Source organism: Cardiocondyla obscurior, linkage group LG04 (genome assembly GCF_019399895.1).
Source record: "Cardiocondyla obscurior isolate alpha-2009 linkage group LG04, Cobs3.1, whole genome shotgun sequence".
In the NCBI taxonomy this organism is placed as follows: Eukaryota; Metazoa; Arthropoda; class Insecta; order Hymenoptera; family Formicidae; genus Cardiocondyla; species Cardiocondyla obscurior.
Genome location: NC_091867.1, coordinates 2,377,734 through 2,404,923, shown reverse-complemented (window position 1 = coordinate 2,404,923; position 27,190 = coordinate 2,377,734). Strand labels below are relative to the sequence as shown.

Below are 27,190 nucleotides of genomic sequence, written 5' to 3'. Positions count from 1 at the left end.
AGTGCCTAACCGATATAGGATTCAGAAAATAAGGCTGCATCGTTAAAAAAAGCGCGCGTATGGATAGGTCAAGACGGCGTAGTAGACTAGTACGCGGCGAAAAACGTTTAGATATCTAGCTCTGTTAGCTCATTATTAGCCAGAAATAATTATCTAGTACCTAGACGTTTCGAGCGTTACGAAAAAAATTAAGTTTTCTTTGAACCCGCTATAATTTAATGGTATTTTTAACGATTGATATGATTGACTCGGTCATATTTATTGTTAGAAATATTATAAAATTGTAGTTAGTTCAAAAAAAGTATCAATAGTTTAAAATATATATATTATATATAATTTTTATAATTCAATAAAATGCATTAAACATAACTTTTGACATTCCGATAATAAAAATGCAATTGAAATCTGCTCGACAAAGCCGAAAATTTTAATTTAAACGTACACAGAAATACCGCCTGCTTGTTTTCTGTAATTTTCAAATTAATGAATTTTATAAGTACGGGTATGTGCGGCGACAACGTGTAATTAATTGTCACTCTAATTGAACTAAATAACTCAAATAATGTTTTTATCTCCTGCAGCATTTGACGGTGCCATAGCAGTGTCAAATAATTTAAAGTACATGCTGCATTTCGAAATAACACGTCATGTGATGTAAAATATCTCTATCTCTGCACAAAATTTAAATAAAAATGTAAAAATTCTTTTTGCAAATAATGCAACGCAATACTGATTAATATTCTATTACTTTTTTTTTTTTCTTTTTTAATTAAAATCTATTTGTACAAAAAGCTACAAAGAACGAAAATTCTATTATTTCTAAAAATATAAAAAATCTGTTTAACATACATTCTCTTGTTAATTTGCATAATAAAATTTTTTTTCAACTTTTTCGCAACGAGTGTATACAGAAATCAATAATAAAATGTATTTTAAAAATATTTCTTGTTTGATGAATATATATTTTGCAAATAGTTTTTAATTAAAGCTACGTGCAATCTGATTGCGCGGAAAGATCGGGCGGAAGTAAAAGTCATCGGGCCGCGGATTATTCGCGTGCGGGATGGTAGTGCAACTTCGGTTAGACCACCGAGTGAAGATTCCGGCATTGTGAACAAACAAGTCGCTATTTGTCTTCCGTCGTCGTTCGCACCGTTCGTTATCCTGTCCGTTCGTGGCCACAGGGAGCAAAAGAAAACGAGGAGGCACGCGGGCAACCCGGCGATTCGGAATTAATCCGATTGCCCTTCGATCTTCGCGCGCAACTGAACGCGGCCGAAATAATTGCAATTGCAAGGTAGAAAGGGAGGGGAAAAAAAAAAAAATCACCGATGCCGTTTGTTAATATGCACACCAAGTTCGCTACTGTGGGAACAATTGTATTCTAGTTTCGTGTCATTTCAGTGAGATACGCAGCTACTACGAAGTTTGAGAACGGCGCCTCGTTAAAATTCGCTTGCGGATAACAAATCACATTATACGGCGAGTCACATTTTTTTTTTTTTTAATTTCAAATAAGGTAAATTTAATGCCACGGTAAACAATTTGGGACGCAAAATTTTCATTTTTATCGAGGAAAGAAAAAATGTAATTGCGTTTTCAATCAACGGACAGTTTTATTAAATTTGGAATCAATTATATTATACGTTATTAAGCTTGCAAATAAAATTGGCCACTTTTATGCGGATTTTAAAATAAACCGATCGGATCGCTAAATATTGTTCTTAATTTAGAAGCGAAAGATCAAGTCAAGAGAGAGATAGAGAGAGATTGGGTTAAATTGAATCAGGTCAGATAGACCAACCGGTGGTATTAATTCTCAACGGCACAATCGAATTAGTTTGCTAGACCTTAACTATATCCTTTGTGTCTTATTAATATACCCACACCTAGAAATCCGTAAACCAAACGTAAATGGGAATCAGACTTCAAAGGCGATAAGCTTCAGCCGCGCGAGCGCTGTCCAATCGAACATTCGGAGAGTTTCCTCACAAATTTCCACCTATCGTCTATTTTAATTCGATTCCTATCTCGCTGCCGAAACTTCCGTCTTATCCGACGATAAATCGGGAAAGTAGGAAAACTCTAGGCACCAAAGAGACCAGCAGGCCGAATTAATCCGATAACTCCCAGGTCGTCGCGCGTTACAGCTCGATTTTGCGATCTCTCGGCACGTCAAAGCTCCCTTAGACTTATTAAGCGCCGATGCGAGAAAGCAACTTTCGGCCAAAGTTCCCCGTACTTTTCAAACAGCCAGCGGGACATTCCGCCCACATTTCAAGACGGCCGCTTCTCGCGGCCTAACGTTACTCTTTAGCGGAATAAACGCAATCTCGCGGCACGAGCTCGCAAAAAGTAACATTGTTATATTGTTACTTTTCGCGAGCTTGTCCTCCCGCATAATAATTTAATTCGAAACGCGAAAGCACTGTACAACCTCGGTGGAACGTACGGCGACCTCGTTGCGGGCGCGGGGGACGTAACTATTGCTCGTAAACTGGATGATGTTAAGCAGAAACGCGAATTCATCTAAAATTAAAACAAAGTATGAGTTGCGCGCTGTAAATGAGTCGGCGGCACACGCGATTCCGTCTCTCAGGCTTCATTTATTCAAAACTGCTACTTGGCGGGTTAACTCGCTCTCGCATAATTTTGCATATCGTGCGGTGAGAAAAAAAAGGAAAAAAAAAAAAGAAGAAAAGAGAGAGTTTCAACCGCCGAGTTATCTCATTATCGCACATTATATGCGCGTTCGTTTTAATGGCGCGTCAAAGTTTAATGTTTGGCGGAAATCCCGCGATGAACGATTGAGACCCGAATCGATTGACGACCGACGAAGAGAGAAAATTCGCCGTGCACGAGCGTTCCGAAGAATAAAACGAATTAATTGCAGCTCGCTGTAAATGCGCCTCGAGATAGAGACGCGCACGTCACGATTTCGCGATGCTCGCGTTAAGCGCATTAATTAGACGTCGATCGGCCCCGGCAAAGGGAATTTTTGAGAAACGCCGCAAAATTTTCAAACGCAAATCTCGCGCGCTCGCCGTATCTCTCTCTCTTTTTGCGCGACCGTCGAAAAGAGAATTCGGTTGTACTTTCATTTGCGCGAGAGCTGTTTAATTCGATTATTGTCGTATTATGAAGTACGGGCAGTAATTGAGCAATTTAAGAGTTCCCCGCAAGTATGCGACATAATCAGATTTCGGTAATTTTATGCCGGGGGCGACGCGAATAAAAAATCTACGTAAAAGGGGAACTAAAAAAAAAAAAAATTTATCTAAGCAGAAATAGCTTTGCGCGTCTTCTTTTTGTCCCAATTTACATTTTTTTCGTAACTGTATTACGTCGAGAATTTCCCCGCTTCGACGTTCGAAATGTAGTTAACGAAACTCATTTCGCGTTGCGTTCGCTCCGAAAGTTAATACAGAATTTAAGCAGATGGTGTATTAATCAAATGACGATAATAATAACTCGGCAAAGAAGATACGTCCGAGAAACTAAGCTATTTTTTTTCCAACAAAAATTCGTAACTGAAGCACAGCGGCACGGATCTGTACCGCGGTGTTTTGTGCATAAATCCGGAGATAAGCCACGGATTTTCCCCAGCAAGCATAATAAAGGACTTTTTTTATGTGGCGAAATGCGTTTCGGTGGAGAGATAATCATTTCGCGTCATAAATCACGATTGTTCGCGGACAGAAGATAGATACGCGTGAATGATGCGATACTTTCCGTAGATTATGGCCCATTGATGCACGCGCACGTTCAAGTGAATCGCGAATTTCAGCCTGTGTACCGAACGTTCGATCGCCGTCCGCAAACAAGACGTCGATCCTGCCTATGTCAACGTACGGAATGGTGCTTCTTGTTAACTATATCGTTACGGAGGTAGGATATGCAAATTTAAAATATACAATGAACCTCCAGCAACGGAGTCTTCAAAATTTGAAAAAAAAAGGGAAAAAAAAATTAATAAAACTAGAATTCTATCAAATTTCAACAATACTTATAATTACCAGATAAAATAAAATTATAAGTCGCCTAACACGCGGTTTATTAATTAATAAACTTTTACTGGAATAGGATATATTATTAATATTATTAAAAGTAATAAGATATATTATTAAAAGTAATAAGTGATTAAATTTCTCTATAACTTTCCGCGTCGATAAAATCAATGTGATTCTATTATATTTTCGTGTCATCTCGATTAAGTTTCGGAAAATTCATACGCGGAATACTGCCAAAATGGAAATTATGCAACTTTTCGGGTCGATGTATTTTAATTATATCAATGGAACTGTGCCATGTCGGTGCCGATGGTCGATTGTCTTTCATCTAAGTTCGAAAAAGCAGTGACTTCTTCCAACGGCATGTGAACGACGCCATTCGTCCACCGGTATTGTCACTGGCTTCAGGAACTAAGACAAAAGTAGCGGACCATTAGCACAAGCAGCAGTTACAAGCGGAAACCCGGCAGAAAGAAAAAGGAGAGAGAAAGAGAGCAGGGGACAAAACTAGACCATCGAACTGAGGTCTGCCATATGATACGGTACTTCCACTGCAGCCGGTGTAGAAAGAGAATGGAAAAGCAACGGGGCACTCCGGGAACAAAAATGTGTAATAATTATTTTAAAGCGATCGCCCCGTTATATTTCTTCCATTACAATCAATCGCTCGATCCCATTAACGTGAAAAATTTTTCATCATCTTGAACAGTCGCGTTTTATTGGAAATACGTTTTCAAATGTTTAACGATACCGAAAAATCCGCGCTCTCCTCTAACAAGGCTCGTCCGGAGTGCCCGCTTGATTTTGATAGAAAATTCGCCCGCGCAACATTTCCGCACACTTCGCCGAGTTGAGAGTACAACGTGCAAACCAACACCGGTCCCCATTCCGCGGCTTTTCAACGCGGTGCACTAAAACGCAGTTATGCCGGTCGCCGCGGCATTGATCTAGCGTAAAAAATAGCTGTCGATACTTGTTGATGGAGGTTAAAGGGGAGATGGTATCGCGATTTCGCGATTTCGCCGGATAGATTCTAACGCGAGCACGTACTTTCCGTTAATTCTCGCTCGCTGGCGCACGTTATAAAACCCGTTTTCCAGTTCCGCCGCAGCTTAAATCCTGCGCGTTACCCCCGCTGAGACAATAAAATGCTGAATGAATCATAAATAACGCCGGTGAGCAAAATGAGATGACTTCGAACGATCGCTCGGTCTCGCGCATGTAACTTTATTTCAGCTTAAATATCAGATGTTAACGATCGCCAGTAAATAAAGACGAACGGCACGGCGAAAAGAGAATTGAAACTGTCGGTTCGTTAAGTAGAGAACAATATGAATCCGAGCGCTCGTTTCTATCGTTACGACATGTTTGAAGAAAGCGCATTGTCCATTGATAAGTTGAAAAAAAAAGAAAAGAAAAGAAAAGAAACGAACAAAGAAAAAACCAAGCGAATCACAAGTAGAAAAATAATACACCTTGATTTTTGTCGAGAATAAATGCTATTATCAGGGGCATTGCGTAACAATTACAACCACGGAGTGACACAGTGAATATTAAGTGACACACATTTCACTCGAATAATATTTGGATATTTAAATTAAACGAATATTTGTGTCGTAATTGCGTGTGGCGCCGCATAAAACAAAATAATTTTTGTTTATTAATATAATATCCGTTTCAAAGTGGACAATGCAATATAAACGCGGGGCATTAAAAAAAGAAATTGAATTACTAATCAAATTATAAATTTAAATAACACCAGAAGAAACCATGCGCGTATTGTTTTTTCAAAAGATTCCAATTCGCGCGCGTCATTAGATTCGGGCGAATAGAATTTTTCTCCTCTCATATTTATCTACGTTTTCAAAAAGTTATCTTACTGCAGTTTCATTAGAAATTTAATCAATATCACTACCTCTCAGTTTCAACATTATTATATACTTCCACGCTGCTTTCCTTTTCTTATTTCCGTAAGGATTTCTTGAATATTTCCACAAGTTCGAGAAACATCTTTACTCCCGTCCTACTTTAAGAACGGCATAGCATAATATTATATCTATCCTCGCAACTATTCCACACATGCAATATTACTCGAGCTGCATAGTTTCGAAAGCGTGTTTCAGCCCCGGAATGCACGTGAAACTTGTATAGATTCATCTAGCAACAGTCCGTCCATTCCGATGATTTGTCGTCTTTTAGAGAAAACGTAAAGAGCTGCGCGATCAAAGAGTTAGTCCGCGAATTTCTAGATTAAACATAAATGTAGATAAACGTATAAAAAAATATAAAAAGATATTAAAGTATCGGAAACAAATATTACACTTTTCTCGATAAGATTAAAAAAAATTTTTACATTATTATAATTTTTTTTTTTTTCTTAAATTTTTTGACAGATAATTACTGCTTATTTTTATATAAATTGCTTAACGAGCGTATTTATTTTTAAGACTCTCAAGAGTACATTAAAATCCTTGCAACAAAGAATTTTATTCAGCCTCAGGTTTCCCTAATTGAATTTTCCTTTTAAGATATAACGAAAGACAAACATTTCATTAAGAAAGATCATAGAAGTTCGTTCATTTCTCGATATTTATACGGACCTTATAACACAAACAATCCTATAATTAATTAAAACTTCTTTAATAATGCTCGTCTTGCTATTTGTAACGGGTCAGATAAATGAGAGCAACGCGGGTCGGGCTCTCAACGGAGGCAGAAATTAAAATGCTTTCACATCGAATCTCAATACTCGCCGATCGCGAGGAAAATATAATCACCGTTCAGCGGTACGTTATTGAATCAGTCAGAAACTATTGCCATGTTTAACGTACCTCATGATTTTATTAAGGTCGCGAACGCGCACAGGTTTAAACATCGTTGATAATTTTTAACAAGCGCTTCGCTCTTTAACTGGTCGAATGAACGAGAGGAAAAAAGAGAAAGAGAGAAAGAAAATACCGAAGCAATCCTCTTTTCGAACTGAACTGCAGCAAGGAGAATCGATTTCCCATCTCCATTGCGGCCGCGTATCAAATTAAAAGACGCGTGATAAGGGGCGCGCCGGCTAAAACACCGGAAATACACACAGTTCCGATCTAATCCCGAGGAGAGGCAACAAATGGAATTACTCAAAGTGCATTATGCGCGGACCGGTGCTAAATGCATCGACCGTGCAGGAGCACCCACGTTCAGAGAGCTATCGCTATTGCGCGAGCCACGGTTCCCCGGCCCCACGGAGTCTTCGAACGTCGAAAGGGTTAATAGCGAATCGCGCCCATTGTCCGGCTACTCTGCTTAATGGCGAAAGACGACACTCGTCGGGGCCGGGACGTCGCGCGGGGACAATACGGGGGATTGAATTATGAACGTCGCACCGGAGGAGCTTTTGTCCGGCGAGGATCCGGAGACCGGAACGCGATGTTGGGGCCTAAATCTTTTGTTCGGCCGGTTAATTATTACTTCCGTCGCGATAATAGCGAATGGAAAAGTAACTGCCTTGCCCATGCAACTTGCACCATTTTTTTATTTTTTTTTGTTTTCCTCAAGTCATCCGAATTCATCCCACCCCCGTCTTGAGAGCAGTCTCGTAGATTCGTGTGATTTATCCGGCCTTTACACATTATTACGCGATCAAATAAAGTGAGTATTTATGTCTATTTCCCACCCTCGAGGCGCTCCATATTTCTCTTCGAAATTGCCTCTACCCACGAGATCCTCAGCGTGCCTCGAGTCAATCTTTCCACGCTCCTTATCCAGACTAAACGTAACTTCGCAGCTCCTAAATTAAAACTCAGTCCAGAAAGCAACATTCTTATTTGTTTAAACTCCGGGAGTTTTAAACCTCTATTAAACAAAAAAAAAAACAAAAAAAAAAGATAAAATTGAGCTCCCGTACGGTGAAATATTTTCTCGTTAGTGTCGCGTCGGAAATAAACGCGTATCACACTCGGCATACTTTTCCAGGTCGCGGCACGTCAGCGACTCGATGTTGAAGAGCTCATCGCCGCGGGTATCAGGCAAAACGGCGAAGAGACGTTATTCTCCCGACGGATTAATTTCCAGCTGCAGCTCCGCGATTCTCGCCTAATTGTCGCGATCCCCCAGTCGACGCGAGTGTCAGTCCCCGATGAGAACGAAGCGGAAATGGGAACGTTCCCGCGTACATCGTTCTACGCGTCGACGTCGTTGACATTCGCGCAAATTTCTCTCTCCTGTTCGGACCACGTTATCATTTTTTCCCGTCGACGCGAAAAGGCCCACGTGGCCTTTAATTCGCGTTGAGCCGCGATCGGACCGGTGCGCGCGTATTAATTTCAATTCCGCTCGAAGACAACGCCGGTTTACCGTTTCCGCTAACTTGTTGCGTGCGACGCGAACATCCGGGGAACGTCGTCGGGATTGATTTCACGGGGTTTCATCGCCGCTAATTACTGTCACGTTAATCGTCAAAACGCTCCTTGAAAACATCCGCGTACAATTGCATTTAAACGCGCGACATCCGAACATTAATTATCGCCGCGCAATTTGTTTATCCGCGTATTTATTTGCAAATGAGCAGCGTGCACCGGGCGTGTTTGCGGAGCAAACCATTCCTACGCGGCGGTAGCGAATCTCAAATATTATTCCGCGCACGAGGGGAGGCTCGTGCAGAAAAATATATTCAGCTCTTTAAAATTCCCTCCCGCATTGTGCGCAATCCTTTCGTTAGAATGTATTCAAGAGACGTCCTCGCGGTTATGAAGGAAAACTCAAACAACAAGCTCGACAACGGACGAGCGTCTAGCGAGACCGCCCTGGAAGATCGAGATATCTTTTAAACATCTTTACAGCCCACCTTTTGCATCCCCGGGACGCCCGCCCTGCTTTGCGGCCCGTGTAATTTTCAATTTAAAGTCGATAAGCAACTAATGAGAGTACCGGGGGTGAGTTATGCGAAACGGGGCGGCCACTTTATATCGCCACATATATTTTTATATCCAGCAACGGCTACTTAAAATAATAGACTCTCGTGCAGCAACGTTCGTTACCATCGATTCGCGTAATAAGAGATCGAGACGATCCAGTTAGCGTGCACCGTGGTAGCATCGTTAAGCGGACTACATTGCCCTCGTTCGTCGTTTCTTTCGTAATTGCCGCGATTCACAGACTAGCGATCAGCGTGGTCCAAAGGGATCCCGAGGAAAGTCGAGGAAACCCCGGGCGAGTTTAAGGTATTTAGAGAAACGCTCGCATTGATAGTTCGCGAGCTCAGATAAGTACGTTTGCCCGAACTTCTCAAAAGGTTTATAAGGCTTTCGTGCTACTAAACAATGCTTTTGCGACGTCAAGTCTCTATTTTAAATATATATACTTTTTTTTTTTTTTAACTTAAGTCTTTCACAGTTTGACCTGATAAGTTACTCGATTAAGACAATGTCTAATAGTGCATGATTTATTTATTGTTCAAAGAAAAAGCTTTAAAAAAAAAAATAATAATAAAAAAATAAAAAAATGATAAGCGAGGGAAATTGAATTAAATTCAGTTCGATCGTGCCATTCAAATAAATAATCCTGCATTTTATTTAGGCCGCGTTAACGTTCGATCATTACATATATCGCGCACTCTCAATCAATTCCGAGTTGGCGCGTGCGATTCGATTTACACGTTGAATAATTGTATAAACGTATTGTCCGGCATTGTCAATGAGCACTCGATCGCCGGCACTTCTCTCGTTTACCGCGGGGAAAGTGGGAAAGGGAGAAAATACCTTTCCGCTCGATAGAGCAAAGATTTAGGTGAAGCGAAGCTGAAACCGCCGGTGTTGGAGATCTTTAAAAGCTTGCACTCACTCAAGAGCGCCGCGAAGGTGAAAAAAAAAAAAAGAGTGGAGAAGCTGGCAAAGAGAGAGACTGGAGAGAAAGAAAGAGAGAGTCAGAGAGAGAGAAAGCCCGCTGATTTTATTCGCCTGGGGAAGTTAGCCTGAATTTATCTACCATCCATTAAGCTCGGGTTTGAAGAGCCATCCTCTCGCGACTTCCGAGAAGCGGAAAAGAATGCGGCATCGCGCGAGATTATCCATTTACCGTGCAATCCTCGGCTGTTTGAAGCTCGCGCAGCGTACATGGAGTACCATAATTTATATTTGTTATTTCGAGTTCACGTAATGCACGTTAAATGCGCGAGGGATGTACGCGCTAATGAGCTACGTATTTAATCATTTTGAAAAGATCGCGGGGAGCACAAAGGTACGGGCGTGTATAGATTATTAATTACCGCGCTCTCTAGAGGTAATTGGCTTTGAAAGGACGAGTGTCTCTCCTTTTCTCATCCCGACTCCCGGCGAGCAAATTCCGGGTCCGTCCCCGTCGCGAAGTAAGTCGCATTGTTACATTAAAGAAAAATTTTTTAAGAACTAAAAAAATCAACAAACGTGTGGAATATTCTATATTATAACGTGAGATATACGAAGATGTCTTAGACTACTGCACGTTTTCAGTAATAGAAAGGCTACACGCATATACATATAAAGTCAAATATTATTTTTAGTATTAATTGTATGCAACGCGAGCTTTACTTTTGCACATCGCGTATCGCGCCAAAACGTAATTGCGAAAATAATGTGCATAAGGTATAAAGTTTCGTAATTAGAATATTATTATAACGAGCAAAATTTCAAACGCTGACTTTTAACGAATCACAAATGACACAAGTACTCAATTCGCGCTGCATAATTGACAAACGTTAAAATATGGAAATGTAATTACGATAGTAACTTATTAATTAAAAGCATTGCGACAACGCGCTCGGCTCGTAATCAATGATTTCATACATGTGATGTTCCGTTTATGATTGAAAGGTTCCAGGAAGACATTCTGATATCGCGTTGGAGCATAATTAATAAATGTCGAGTTAATGAGTGATAAAAATATAGCTAGCTCGTAATCGTACCCGCGCGCCTATCGCCGTCAAAGAAAAGTATTTTCGGACCCAGCTATAATTTTTAGACGTATAATATTTTTTAATGACAAATACGATCGACTCGATTGTATTTATAATTGACAATTGTATTAATCAGCAAAAGTGTCATAAGATTATGACCGACTCCGTAAGTGACTATATATATTCTTTTTTTTTCTTCAATCCATATGCGAAGTACGATTAATTTAAACGAGCAAATTTAATCAAGTGCGAAATTGTTAGTAAACGATCGAGCCCAAGTATTGTTTTTTAAAATTTATCACTACGCGCGCGCGTATAAATATTGTAATAGAATAACTTATAATTTTCATCCACCTATTCTGTTACACGGCACGAATAAATCGCGCGAAATATTCGCCTCGATAAACAGCCGACGCATTTACAGTCATTAACTATGAAAATTAATTGAACGCACGGGCTAATAGCTTGCAGAAAATAATCGCGTTTGCCGTCTCGCGATATTTGACACGATAATGATGCAATAACGTACTCGCAGAGTTTGTCTCGCCGAGTAAACGGCAACGAGCGCGGCGGTCTTGCCTTCCGTCGAATAAACGCGACACCAAAGCAGTACGCTAATCTCACTTTTACGAAGTACTTCGCACCACGTGCAGGCAATTATGCGAATGCGACAAAGTAGCTACACAAATGTTCTTTTCCTCGCGGTTTGTTTCTCGAAGTCATTAGCGTTGATAAAACAGCAACTTTTATTCAGCCGTAAGGTTTAATGGCAATAAAATATCTTTTTTTTTTTCTTTTTTTTTCTTTTTTTTCAACAATTATTTCTCGCAACCGTTAAATATATTTTTAATTAATTTGTAATCAAAATGATAATGACATATCTGCATAAACTCAAATAGTTTATTATATGCCAAACATTGCAATTTATTTTTTTTTATGTATGTTTTATATATTATATGTGTTTTATGTATTTATGTTTTATATATATATATATTTCTTGTAACGATTATAAATAAAAATTAATAATATCAGAACGCGTGCGTGTATTCATTTCGCAAAAAACAAATGTTACCTTTCGAAATATAGAATTAAATGCCGTAACGTCTGTCCCTAAAATAAAGTGATGTTTTTCCGCACAATATAAAACAATTTTCTCCGTGCAAATGTATATCACAAAACGCCGCCGGGTTTAGACGCAAAACAACGTTTTATATTTATTCATTTACCGTGACGTTTGCTGTCAGAGACTCGAAAAGGCTGAAATATGAATCTCCTAAAACGAAGAATTATTTTAATCTCGCTATAAGGAAACATATCGCGTGATTTATTCGGATATCAAAAAGGAACATCGTAGTTAAAATTTTTTTTTCCCCACGAAAGCTAGTAAAATTTGTTATTTCGATAATAAATCTTTTTACCGAAAATAATCGTTTTTAACATATTTATATGTACTCCTTTTGCGTGCAAATATCATAAATACCTATTACATCGTAATTTAGGTACTTTTGCATAAAACAGGCGCGAACGATCGAAGATAAATTCATCAATGCACGGTAGCGTTTGTGGCATTTGCCAATTGGTGAGCTTTACTCTTGCAAATAATCCCGCTCGTTTAAACGGGTTGCGTATTAAACAACAGATTTGTCCGGCAACGTGCAAAATTGCATATGCACTGCAACGGATGCTTGTTTTTTTTTCTCTCTTTCTCTCTTTTTTTTTTTCTTTTTTTTCGTTACTCGCAGTATGACGTTTCCCGCGTCGGTGCTTTGCAAAAGCCCGCCGTGTGATTTACGGAACAAATATACCGGAATATTTATCGTAGCGCGGGCCAATTTGAATTTCGGAAGCTTGCAACGAAAAAGCATTTGAAGCGCTGTAACTTAGCCGTACGCCAGCGATTTAATTTGGGCATAAAATCTATAGAGTGCCAAGACAAACAAGCCGCGTTTATGTTCGGCATGAATGCGACTTCTGTTATTCATGCGCGGCCCAGATTCCGTATTCTGAGTCTCGTTATCGTACGGCGAAGGGTTAATAAGCGGTCGCTCGTGAACACGAGTGATCGGGCCGTTTGGACGACGGCAATTATAACACGCGTACTCCGTCGGATGATTTAATAAAACCTACACGAATCTAACGCACCCTCCATTCCCAGATTTCGTAAATGAACGAACAGGTGCTCAGCTGCTAATTACAATGGTCCAATAAAGCTTGGGTGTTAATCCTAAGGTATTAACCCGCCGCCAGTTCAAAGCCGCTCGACTAACATCATCGAATAAACGCGAGCTCCATTTTAAACAAAGCGATATTAAATAGTCTTAAAGTTATCGGCCCTTCGGAATGATTTCGGGATATACCCCGGGGGTCCAAAAAGACACCGGTGAACGCCGGCGAGCTCCAACCGTTGAATATTCCTCCGTATAATTTTATTACCCTCGGCGAGGCACGGACGTCTTCGGCAGTTTGCGAGGACAACTTGATAACTCTTTTATCATGCCGTTGCTTTAACGAAATTTCGACTCAACCGCGCCACACGACGAGCGATTAAAATTCAAAGCTTACGGTAAGCTTTTGTCGAAACAGAACTTGCACGGAATACCTTCGGGAGAAGGACCTTACACGCCTGCATTTCCCGAAACTGTGAACGCGTGCGAACGTCGCTTCGACTGCCAATATCCCGAAAATTCGATAATTCGCTTCCATTTTCGGCGATTCCTGTGCCAATGGTTTACATGCACGCGCTTACGCGTGTGCGCTCGCGTCCGTACGTGGCTGACGTTCGCGTGTCGACCGGTACCCACCGAGGCTTAACCACAGGTTACAAACCTTAATCGTACTCCCCGCACGGCACTCGTCCCGTCTCATTAATGAAATGTACGGCCCAAATTCGGCGACCGCGAACGCGGGCAACTCGACGATGCGGCGATTTGCTCTCAGCTCGCGTAATTAAACGTTCCTTCGCCTCGTTACATACATGAACATTGAATTTTCCTTAATTCATCTTCAACCGGTCGATGAGCTAATAACGTAGAACATACGCGCGACGTACGTGCACCTAATTGCTGCCGCCCTGGAAAATGTATCTCGCGATCTGTTAGAATTCCACGCGATCTATTGTACCCACAAATATTTATTAAATTAAATTAGATTTCCTATTCTACCGGAAATAGAAAATTGAACGTAGATATTAAAATAAACGATAAGGAACAGCCGATTTTTCTTTCGCGGATGGAAACGCAAATTTCAAATATCCGCAATCGCGTCGTTATTTTTAATCTTATTTTCAATTTAGCGAGCGATAGGTTCTGACGCGACGTTTGAAAGAATTTTCAGAATACTTATTGAAGATTTATGCGCGCGAATAATTCGCGAGTGAGCTTAGATTTATTTGGGTCTAAAGGACAATGGCGCGTTTCCACCCCCGATATTGTCACCGGAAAAACAGTATCTCGGTAATATACCCTCGCGCCGGTCAACCCCGACATATCTCCGTTTCCTCTGGCCGGCTCATTAGCGAGTTCTTCCGGTGATAACGTCCCAAAACATTAAATTCACATGCCGATACATTGACCGCGTGCTAGAGCGGCGCAGTAGTAAACGATAACCGTTAACGATTTACCGATTTGCGAGCATCCAAACCAACAATATTTCAAACGGAATTATCCTCCACGTAAACCCCTATCAAATGCTGTATTCAAATTAATTTTTTTCAAACGACATTAATATTTATTTGCAGATTTCGTCCGATACATAAATGAATATTAATATGAAGTATTGCCCGAATTATGTTTCACGTCATTAAATATTTACGGGAACGATCGGAGCGGCGTTACGATAAGCCGCGATTAGATTATCGATTGCGCCGATGACTTGTAACCTAATTTCATTAACGCGTACCGATGTCGGCCGGGCAATTATTTCAGACACCCTGAAAATACCGTTCCCGTCATAATTCACTTCCCGCGCCTTTGTGCCCTGCCCTTTTTCGCCCCGGGCTATCCTTCTTCCGCGACGCATATTATAAGACGATCCACGCGCGGATGTGACACCCGCCTGCACCTAACTAAAATCGATCGCAGTTCGCCGTGCTCGCGCATCGTTTCATTAACCCGGTATCAGGAGTCAGGACGGTGAATAAAAAGGACCGGCTGCTGGGAGCCCCGGCGCCGCGTAATGGTAATTTATGACAGTAACTAATTGTCTGCCCGCCCCCGGTGCGAACATCCCCGAAAACGACGTTTTAATGACTAAGCTTCCCGGGGCCGAGTCGTGAATTTTTAAAACGTCATCGGGCATTTTTCGCGAGACGTGGTTTACCTCGACCGACTCCTTCTCTCCACCAGTTGGGAACGAATTGCAACGGAAGTCTATTCGGTACCACCGATGGTCTGCCGGCGTCGCGAAATACGCAGGCAACAAGGGGGTTGAGTTCTGCGGTGGTTTCGCCGGCACCCCGTGATGGCAAAGTCGGGTTAACACGTTCACGGCGAAATGTGGGCCGTTAAAGGGTGAAGCGGTGTTAAAAAATGTAGGCGACAAATTCTGAAGTGGGTCATAACACATTGAACCTGAGCGCATTGGATTTATTTCCCGTAGAACGCGTCCCGTGTATTTATATGCAAAGTTAATTTATTTTTAATATTTTGATAGATTTTAAATATGAATTCTGTGCACGTTTCGCGTAACTGGACCCCTTTTGCCAATTCGCGCGAATCGGTCTCTGCTTGAATATTCGATTTATCAAAATATGCAGGTCGTTAAAATACGTAAAAAAATTTTATGGACGCGTTTCTAAGTAAAAGAAACTTTTAGTTTCTCTAACTGATGTGAGAATATACTCGTCAGAAAAAAAAGAAGAAAGTTTAATCGTGAAATGGAGATGACAGATAAAACTTACAATAAGAAGAAATCGTTATTTCGTACGTAAAGCACGGAGATAAATCTCTGATTACCCTGATATATGACGGTGTACGGTGCACAAACCAGCTCGTATATATCATTCAAATATGACGTCGGCAGTAAACGTGCTGATCTCGCCTCTGACCGCGCTTGTAAAGTTCAACGATTACATTTGATTGTCTGTTGAAGATGATACCTTAAGAATAATTCATCCGATAAGTAAGCTGTAATGATAGACGTAGCGCGAATTATGTCACTCACTAAGCTCGAAAGGGTTAAGTCCGCTAAGATTACCCCCCCGCGATATGCATATTACAACGAAACCATTTATTATCATAATCTGACAGACAAGGCGGTTCACGCAAGATGGCTTAACTTCGCGATCTGTATTTATAAACGAAGTACGCGAATTTAACACTTACTTGTACAAAATTGTTTGGTTAACGACGTTTAAATATACAACTTTACTCTTTTTATTTTTTATTTATTTATTTTTTTTTTTTTCTTTTCTTTGTAAAAAAAAATCTAATAGCCTTTTTTAGTCGCCGTTAACGAACAGTGTAACAAATCGATAGACGTGCTGCAACAGCCGATCGTTAAATACATTGAACACGCCGGAGTAATTTCATTGAGTCTTACGCTTCGAGATTCGCGCGGAAAAAAGGGGTAATTCCGACCAATAATTTGCCGTGTTCATTGTACTCTATTGGCCAGCGTGGTTCCCGTAAATGAATAAAGGTGAAAATACGCCGCCCACGCGAAAGAATAAAAATTCAATTGCCTGCTTTTTCTCGTACGGGATGAATTCCGCGTTTGACTCCGGCGCTCGCGCTTTGTACACAGGACTAACAATTTGTTCGGCGAAATACGTTTTTGCTTTTCCATATAATAACGGCAGTTTTCCGGATCGTATTTATCCGGTAGCTTAACTCTTACATATACAAGTGACATGCATAATTTGCATCTTAATCATAAGAGGAGATAAGCGCATAAAATACTTGAGACAAAAAAGTAACGCGGATAAACGTAGTAATCCAGAATAATAATTCTTTCTACGTGAACGTTAATTCACGATGAATATAATTGCTTCGTGAAATTAATATTTTTTTATTTTAATATATATATTAATATTTATTCTTAAAAAAGTAAAAATAAAGGAAACTAATTTTTTTTTTTTTTTTTTTTAGACAAAACAAAGTCCTATGTTAATATAATTTCAGGATGTGGGTTATATGTATGTATCTATATTTGAAAATTCGACAACGCAATTAGAATATAGGCCAATGTGAAATAATTCATCGTGTCTTTGAAAAGGGCTAATTTTCCGCTGTCGGACCACATGCGCGAATACCGTTGCAATTAATAAGAGAAACCTCCAACTAAAAGCTTTCAACAGAGTTGAGGAATTACGGAACCCAATAAGGCGGAAAGTCGTAAAAAATTCAGGCGTGCCATTCTCGGACAAAAGCCCGCATTCAATGCGAGCTGCTGTCTTTTTCGTCTTTTAAGTAATATAGGAAACGCGGGTTTTTTTTTTCCTTCACAGTTTCTATAAAGCCTCGCGCGCTTATTGTGCCGCACAGTGTCTAATAACGCGCGCATTAGCGTACGCAATCCCGTTTTAATAAATCACGTTTCGTTCGATAACGCCGCAGTGATTCTTTGTAAATTAAAAACAAAATTAAAAAAAAAAAAGAAATCTTGAAACAAAATAGTAATTTATACTTTGGATTCCATCGACTAAAGCCCGGAAAATATTTGACATTTTTCGAACATTTCTCGTATTGATTCGCATCCCCTCCGTGACTTTGGTACATAGTGGACGTTATTCCGCTACATTACAGGAGATGCTGCGTTATAGGAGATAGCGCGCTGTGTACACACGAGTACATGAGGTCTTCAGCTCATATTCCCATCTCGGATTTAACGCTAGACGTGGTTGCGCAACCCCCTCCGGTTCGATGTGAACGAATGTTTAGAATCGGCCGGCCATATTTGACGCTAAGTGCACAACGAGAGCACGGGGATATCGCGTATATTTCCTCGGCCTAAATATGCCGTTACGGCGCACGGTGAATTTGGTCGAAAATTTCGGTCGGCGAACGCCTGTTTATTTTTAGCGCGATGTAACCGTGTGCGGGGGAGGTGCATTGCTTAAGCACAGCCGATTAAGCAGAGGCTGCCATCGGGAATTGGCCCCGTAATGAATCGATTCGCTAGAGGATCTTCGCGCGCAGGTTGTCGTGTGTGTTTGCAGTATGCACCGATAGGTTTACAATGTCGGACGAAATCTAATAACTCGCACGCTGATGTAACACCGAAATCGCGCGGCGTTAGGCGCTACGGAGAATTAAGAGCACGACGCTCCCCCGTGTTAATTATCCCGAAAATTAATGGCCACGCCGGCTTATTTGTGAAACTCGTAATTAGCGCGTCGTATCTCAGGTGCACGATGAAGCGAGTCCCGGGTTCGCAAACGGGGATGTAATTACTACCATTGAGTCGTAAGTCGTCACGTGCACGCGAATGAAAGAAGCCGAGTAAAGGGAGAGCAGGGAAAAAAAAAATTGGAAACATTTTTTTGCGACAATAACGGCGACGGCAGACGGCTGGTTTTCAGTCTAGTTAATTCGGCCTTGTGTTTTCGTTATTTTGATTACCTTCATGAAGCTCGGCTGTTCGTAGAACGCAAAACTCGGTCAACCGCTTAACGTAGAACGGAAGGAACAAAAAAAAAAATATATTACAAGTGATAAAAAATATACGAGCCGTAAAACGTCGTCCTGAAATTTTCGTGGACGACGGCTAGCGACGCGAAACGTGCAACATAATGAAACCAGTAATTAATATCGGCAGTTTGCAGCGCGCGCGTTTTCGGAAAGAAAAAGAGAAGGCAAGCACCGCTTTCATTTATTTCTGCGAAGAGTTAAGTGAAAGAAAGAACCGGAGATCGAAGTATCTCGGATAATCACGAATTATACTTCCGTTATCATTTTATTCGATTGACATGTTAATTACGTTGCGTCGTACGAATACGTAAATCGTGAAAACTTTAGAAAGCTCCTTCAATTTCGTATCTCTCGTCATTTTTAGGAATTTAATAATGATGCCATTATCGTTTTTATCGTTTGCCCCGTGCGGCAAAATGACATTATAATTTTAATGTTAATATCTCGTGAAACACGTTAGAGAAGCGTTTTCCGCTACCGTAGAGAATTTATATATACTTATAATGTCCAATATAAATTCATTACGCCGATATTTTCGTTTAATATTTCAGTTACAGATAAGGTTGTTTCTAGATACGTGCCTGTATTTAAATTGAGCTAATCTTTTGAAGAGACATATATATTTTCTGTTAAAAAAAAAAAAAGAAAAAAAAAACAATTATAAAATAAAATGAGAATAAAGCACTTCGTTAGCTTTAATTATTTTATAATTTTTTGTTATCGTTATCCTGTCGCGTATAATAAAATATAAATGGCAGAAGACGAAGAAGTAAAGTTTGCCGCGTTGTAAGTAATGAAAAGTATTCTGCGCGAAAAGTGTTAACTTTACAAATAAACTTTCCGCATAAAATTTATCAATTGCAGAAACGTAAGTCGCGCGGCCGATAGTTTTGCTCATTAAAAATACGGCTTATTTTTCATATGGACGAAGCTTCGCATACTTAGTTACCCGGGCGCGAGACAATAAAACGACCGCCTGCCGGCCTTTGTTTATGTATCAGAGCTCGTTATCTCTACGAATATTTACTCTCGTGTACCTGTGCCGAAGAATACACCTCGCTTAAATCTTTGCAGTATTATATTACGAAGCACAAGACTTTGTTTTCCGCGTCATTTAATTCGCGAAAGCTGATTGCATTTAGCGCGATTCATAAAAATTTATTCTATCCCTTTGGCACGAGAGAAAAAAAAAAAAAAAAGGAAGCTAATTCTATTTAGTCTAATTATGTTAGAAATAAACCCTTAAAAACTGCCACGTTGTACGTTGCGAGCTTTACAAAAATTAACCGCTTTTATCTCGCCGGCAAGTAAATTCGAGGGTTTTCGTGCACGCGGGACATAAGACAAATGAACACGGGTTAATCGTGACTTCACGTACGCGGCGATAAATTTATTTCATCGTCCAGAAGACGTACTTTATTATTTGTAATCGAACACGCGTTGAAAAAACCGCTACAAATCACATCCGCGAGACATTCATGAGAAAATGATGTTCCACCGTCTGACAAATAAATACAACGGTCGCGAATACGCTTTTGGGGAAAACTCCACAATAACGCGATATTTTTCCCTCGCGGTAGCAAAATTTACTTTGAACGACAAAAAAAAAATATATTCTTTGTAAATAAATTTATCTTGTATAAGATTAGCCTACAAAATAAAATGGGAAAGTCTACGTTAGGTACAGAACTATATACGAAACGTAATGTACATGCAATTTCTTCCAGCCTGCTTCTTAATCTTTATCTTGCGATATCAAACGTTCAAAAATCAAGCTCGATTGGACTACTCTGGCAAGCTAACGTGCCTTTAAACGTCGCTTGAATATTACGTCGTCGCTGCGCGAAGGGTCGATTGAAAGGGTTAAGATTACGTTTAACCGTGAACTGTGAATTATGGTTGTCAGCCGAGGCGAGGCAGGAATTCACCATCAACTCGCCGAGATACGCGGGGTTGGGAACCTGTGTTCACTAATTCACGGAGGCAGTAACCGTCGCCCCATATTTTACATACCATGAAAATGTATTCGTCTGTTCGGGAACTACCCCGGTACGGCGGGCGGCGTTGAAGTTATTTCCCGTATACCGGTACATACTGGGTACAATACAAACATACGCGGGCCTCGTAAGCCCACGGTTAGCCCGAGATTTCGCCTGCGCAGCATCCGTCGACGGCTTTTCCGGCCGATCCCACGCGATCAAACGCCGTCGCGCTTTATCGAGCCCCCTTCCCGCCAATCCGCGGGATATGCGAGCAAATTGATTATGCACCCAAATCGCCGTGATACGTTAGGTCTCTTTATCCTTTCCGAGACGAGAAGAAACGCCCGCATTCCCCCGTCCGATACCCGGCTACGTACTCCGCTTGCACCTTCGTATTCTCTGTTTTTCCGCGAGATAAGAGCCCCATTGATCAATGTTCTCGGGTGGCAAAAAAACGGGTCCGGCACGAGAAAGTAATTACCGCGCAGCTACGTACATCCGAGCGATGTCCTCGGGAAATTTAACGAACGCGCCCCTTCGAAAAGCTACGTAAAAAGCGCCAGCTCAAAAACACTTGTCCACGATTACCGTAAATTTGCCGGGACGATATTTCAACGATTTCCCTCGCTCCGAATTGAAACAAAAGCGTCGTGATATTAATTGTCACGGGATGTTAAACAAGGGGATCGATCCGCGAGACGCTAGGACATCGTATAATAGATTTTAAAAAGCTTTCTTCTAGAATTTAAAATTACGCGAATTAGATAGAAAATGTTTAACGTAGCTAATACAATTTCCACAATTTTTTTTTTTTTTCTTTTTTCTTTTTCTCGATCGGAATGGCTAGTTAGAAGTTCAGAGAGCAATATCATAATTTAGGAAATTATCAATTCTTTTCTACGGAAAATTTTATTAGAAAATGAACCCCGAGGGGACTTTTAATATGCGTTAGTCATTATAAAAACTCTTTCAATACCACGGCTAGATTCGTAAAGCGTGCATTGAAGGTAGACAAAAAAAAGGCAGTCGGTAAAATCATTATTTCGGGTAATTATGGAATAGTAAAAATAATTGAGGTGTTATTATGTCCCCCTTCCCCCTCACGCGACTGCTCTCAGGTTAAATTAAAAATAAGCTTTCTCGAAAAGGGCTTTTCAGGTATCATTCGTTACGTTACATTCGTTTTTTCAACTTGGAAGTTTTACCTTGGCGATTTAAAAAAAACGGAATTATAGAGTTATTAAAATAAACTTTTATACATATTAATTGTACGTAGCGCGTAATGTTATACGATGTTTTAATTATTGCGATGAGTTTAGCTCGACGTTATTTTGTTTTGCAAATTGCATAATGGGAAATGCCAACGATTAACATTTTGCGATACAAATATGTTTGTATAACCTGAAATTTCGCGTAAAAGTAGACGTGCTTGCCCTAATTTTATGTAATATAATCAAATTTCACAATTGCACAATATTAATTTTCCAACGCATTTTAATTCCCCGGTCACAAGGTTTGCTTTAACAAATCATGAAAAATATTTATCTCGCTTTCGCTACGAATAATCGACGGAAGAGCCGCGGAAATATTTTCTTGTAAAATAAATTAAATAATTGTGAACCTCGGGGCGACTTAAAATCAGAATGCGAACAACCGATCAATCGTTACTTTGCCAAATGGGAAAAGCAATTAACTTAAATCTGGCGGAGTAATTAAAACCGCTCTGACAAAATTATTCGTGGTAATTCATATTGGGAGAGGTCGAAACGATGCAGGGGCAACAAAAATAGCGGGATCCTCATTCCGCGCATAAACGCATAAAGTGATCGCGTAGTTTCTAAATGCTGTTGCATTTTCGTTGCAATTCAAATTTCGTGTTTCGACAGGCCCGGGAAGAATCTCGCCCGCCGAAGTGTTCGTATGCGATGCGCGAAAAACACGCCGAGATAAAATTATAATCCCGAGAAATCGATTGACAATAACCTTGCTAAAATCCAACGAACGCGAATGCAGGCAAAATGAGTAATAATTACCGGGAAATTTCGTTGTTCTTCTTTTTTTCTTTTTTTTTTTTCTTTTTTTTTCCGCGCGCGCACTTCGGCGATTATCGTCTCGCGAAGTCGGCCATTTATGTCGCCGTTAATGAGAACTCGCATTAGCGGTCAACGCGCGTCCAACGGCTTTTTCCCAACTCATAACTCCGGACGGAGCTCGGCGCGGCGCAAAAAGCGGCATTCGTTAGGCAAATCGACGCGCGGAACATCATCCTCCTCCCCCCTCCTCCTATTGCCGCCCCGCGTCTCGCACAGGCGAGATCAAACTCTCCTCGCGAAACTCAACCGCGAGAGACTCCGGGCGTAACATTAGCATAACGCAAGGCGTTGCTTACCTTCGTCAAAGGAAAATCCCGCACCGCCGGCGATCCCGGGTAGGTGATGGACTTCCTTCGAGACTCGGCCGGAGATAGGCTGGCGGCGTAGAGCACTGCGTTCTTCTCGGACGACCCTGACCCTCGGAACTGGCGACGGATGGTTTTTAACACGGACTTCCGCCGCCGACTGGCCGCGGGACTTACTCGGCGATAACGGCGCTGTCGCGAGAGGGCGCGATCGCGACGACGGACACAGGTGGTTGCTCGCGGCAGCCTAGGCTTGGCGTTTTGTCCTCCCGCGTTTACACGCGCGCTCCTTTCGTTCAGGCACGGCGGGAAAAACTGCGCGGGCACGGACGAGCGCGCGTCTCGCCGCGTCGCGACGCTGATCTCACGACCCTCGGACGTTACGGGGAACTTGATCGACTGGCCAGGACGAGAGCCGTCGCACGACTGAAACACCTCTCTCGCAGCATCCCTATTGCGCCCGTCCACCACCGCGCGCCCCCACACCAAGGTACATCCGCGCCTCCCCGCGGCGCCCCGCGAGACTCCCTTTCAGCCTCTTCCCACCCCCGTGTCCGCGACCACCCTCGCCTGGTTCACCTCCTTCCTCCGTGCACCGTTCTCACGATCCTTTCTTCGCCTCCGTGCCACGTAGCTTCGCTTTCTTTATCTTTTTTTTTGTCCTTTTACTCTCTCTCAGTCACCATGTCCTGCTCATTTTAATAGTCACTGTCACTAATCACTAACATTGTCACTCGCGAGACGCACGATCGAAAGTATGACGGTCGATTATCGCGGCGATTTTTTTTCGATTAAAGCTCGGCGAGCGCGTAGAAAAAACGTAAACAAATCAAGACGGAGTTCAGCTCAGCCAGCTCAGCGCTTCTGAGAATTCCGAGCGAGAAAGACAACGTCCCATCAGCGTCGCGCCTATTGACTGTCTCACTTTCTTATTACGCGGTTCTCTCTTTCTTTCTAAGTACCGAAATCTCTCACGGTCAGTCTTGTTGCGGAGGCTCGAGCGTGCGGACGTGTTGGTAATCGCTCCGCAACTACGCGTATTTTCGGTCGCGGATAGGAAAGTATCGCGTACGAATAAGTGTCGGCGTCGTCGACTGGGGAACAAACGATCGTTATCAGTACTCCTGTGTCATTCCACTCATCGTTCTGTGCTTCGTTTCGTGCCTCGAAAAAGTGCTCCGGAACGACAAAATTACGTAGTGGGCGCAGCGCACAGAGCGTCCGACCTGAATTTCGTCGCGTGGTCAACGTTACCAGCCTGCTACACTCGTGACCTTCTTCAGCGACATTCAGCGAGTCCCGGCGATCGCCCTTGCCAGAGCGTGAGATCCGTACCTCGCCCGTCTTCTTCGTCGCGGCTAAGGTTCACATCCCGTTTCGAGGGAGCGATTTTTGAGGAGCTTGAGGAAGATAAAGTGCGCGGTGAACATCTTATATTGCGACCCGTCTCATTCGCGACTATCTGGACGCATTGACGCATTAGACTATCCCGCGAGTGACCAGTGCGCGGAAGGATGACTCGACACGTCCCATCTGAGAGGAGGAGCAGGCTCAGGAAGGGCATCACGCATCGGCGGAGCAACTTTTAAGTAAGTATAAATTAAAAAAAAAAAAATTTTTTTTTTATTATACTCATTAATTAACTGACATTAAATCTACATTAATATTTTCTTTTTTATGTTACAGTCACCGGCAGAACTCTACTACTCCGCTGAAGCTCATGCAGATTGGTAAGTCGCATGATTTTTTTTCTTTTGTATATTATAATCGGATCTCTTAAAACACAGCACGCGCATGGTTTCTTCTACTTAAAAAAAAAAAAAAAATTTATCGTAAACGGCGATGAGCGGAGCAATATTTTTTCTTCTCTTCAAATATTCGTATCGTTGACGAAAGATAATTCTTCAGACAACAATGTACGGCACTTACTGACGAAACGCCGTCTTTGTGTTAATTACACAAAGCGAAAACGAAGTTATGCAAGCGCGAAGAAAATTGCATTTTAAGGCGAATCGGGGCAAGTTTGAAAACTCACATTCTCAAAGGAAGTACGGCGATTAGATGTAACGCTAACTATCCCCCGGCGAGACTTAGACTGGATTCCGCCAACAGTAGGAATTAGTTCGCGACCCGGCTTAACAATTCGCTGTCCCTCCCTAGTCGATGATCCTTCCTCGTGATACGAACGGAGATGGGAAATCGGATTAGATTATCGACGCCGGCTCAAACCGGCCTGCAGCCGGAAGTGGGAGCAGAACGCGAGCTAGGGAAAGTCCCGATGTATACGTATAATACTACCGACTTTAATATAGAACTCTCTCGTTCTCGCTCATTCCTCGTTTCTAATTGCGACTGTGATGATTAGGAATGGACTAACTACTCTTTAACGAGCGCGGGAGTCAGAATTATGTCGGCGGTACAAATTAAGTTGAAAATGGTACGTGTCCGGTCTGCAGTCTCTCGTCGGTTCAAGATCCCACTTTTAAGGGAAAGGTTGCAGTTGCGCTCGAACTAAGTCACCGATATTCGTTCCGGTAGACGTTTTATCGTTGGGAAAAATAAATCGAAACGCGGGGTGGAAGTTCGAAGTGAAATTAACGGGCTGCTCTCTTATTCCGCCGCGATTCTGCACCATCGTTCGCCGTTTCCAAGGCGGCACGATGATTAAATGCAACGCTAACCGCACCCTAGTGGGCATAAGACTCGGACCGAATTCGCGCTAATAAATTAGTTCGCGACTGGACTTGATAACTCGGCTGTATCTCCTCGGTGCATGATCCTACCTGTGATATAAGCGGAGATGGAAACTCGGATTAGATTATCGATGTTGGTCGGAGCAGTTCCGCAGGGAACAGGTCGAAACGCGAGGTCGGAAAATGTGAAAAGTTAAGGGGGGCCAGACTTCGTAATTTAAAACATAAAATCTCTCCTACCGCGCCATTTCATTTAGTTCGCCGTTTCAGGATCTCGTACGACGAAACTCTCGTCATTTATCTCGTCGCTTACCTCGTCACTTATCTCGTCATTTACCTCGTCGCTTAACGTAAACTTTTGTCGTTGAATCGAGGATGCACTTACCTGCAAATTTTATTATTATTCCTCAACATCAGCCCGTTGCGAAATTCACAATATAATAAAAATTCGATTCGGCTTAATTCGTCTAGCCCTCGACATGTGACACGCGAGTTATGAAACACCCCGTATATAGACATGTGGGATTCCACGCGGAAATGGAGTTTGTTCAAGTTTCATATTCTCCACCGGCGATATCTTTTTCCTTCTCTCACCCCCTCTCCCTCCTCTCTATCAAATAATAGCAAAAACTGAAGTTCTTTAATCCAACTGTCCGATTCAACGCGCCACGAAATTTACTCTCTTAATATCGACGACGCGTTATTTTTCATTAAAACCGGGCGAACAGTTCGTGAAAAGCGAAATTTTTTTTTTTTTTTCCCCTCTTTTTCCCTCGACTCTTTTCGACCCCTTTTCTTTTCTCCCGGCAAAAACCTCGCGAAACGCAAGTGCACTTTCTTGCACTCGCCTCGACGATGTCAATCCATCTGCCGATTTCCATTTCGCTCCGCGATAAATTCATGCCTCTCACGGATCTGTCTGCAAATAGCAATTCCGATACCGACACCGATACCGCGACGTAGTCCAAAAGGACCGGCACTTTACGTGTCAAAGGTGTTTGCGGCGTAATTTTTCCATAAATTCCTCCCGCTCACAGTTCGGGGGTGAGGAAAGTCGAGTTACCACGGCGACGACGACCGCGAATCTCTATTTATCCAGCTTCTCTCGGCGAGAACAACGTCCTTTCTCCTCCACTTCTTTCTAACAGCCGTTTTTATTGATACTTACTGGATGTACTGATAACAAACTGTTGCACTCGCCGTCTACTCGGCCATCACCGGCGAACTTCTCTCTCTCGAGCTACGTGACTAAGCCCCTTAAAAAGTACTCCCGCGGCCCTCCCGTAAAAACTTTTTCTTGTGTACTTAGCCGCGTCTATCTCGATCGGGTGTCAAAAAAGCCGCCTCTCCCCCCTTTCCCCCCCTCGATCCGATCGATCCCGCGAACGACGAGTGCACGCCCTCGGCTCTTCTTCTCACGTCGCGACGCATTGTTTGACCATATCGCGCGTGCAGCATCCGATAACCCGCCGAGGTATTTCGTATCGAAACACCGCAATAGACACCGATCGATTCGGTTTTGCAAACACCGGACGCCCGATATTACGTTTTATTACTGCC

The 27,190-nt window shown here is 42.0% G+C and overlaps 1 protein-coding gene across 1 annotated transcript in view; it reads right to left on the bottom strand.

Annotated features, from left to right (window-relative positions):
* LOC139102099 (uncharacterized) overlaps positions 1-23,317 on the bottom strand; it is a 59,714-nt gene extending 36,397 nt beyond the window's left edge. The window contains exon 1 of the mRNA XM_070655765.1: positions 22,929-23,317. The gene's annotated coding sequence lies outside the window, so the exon portion shown is untranslated. The remainder of the gene's footprint in view (positions 1-22,928) is intronic.
* Positions 23,318-27,190: the final 3,873 nt, after the last annotated feature.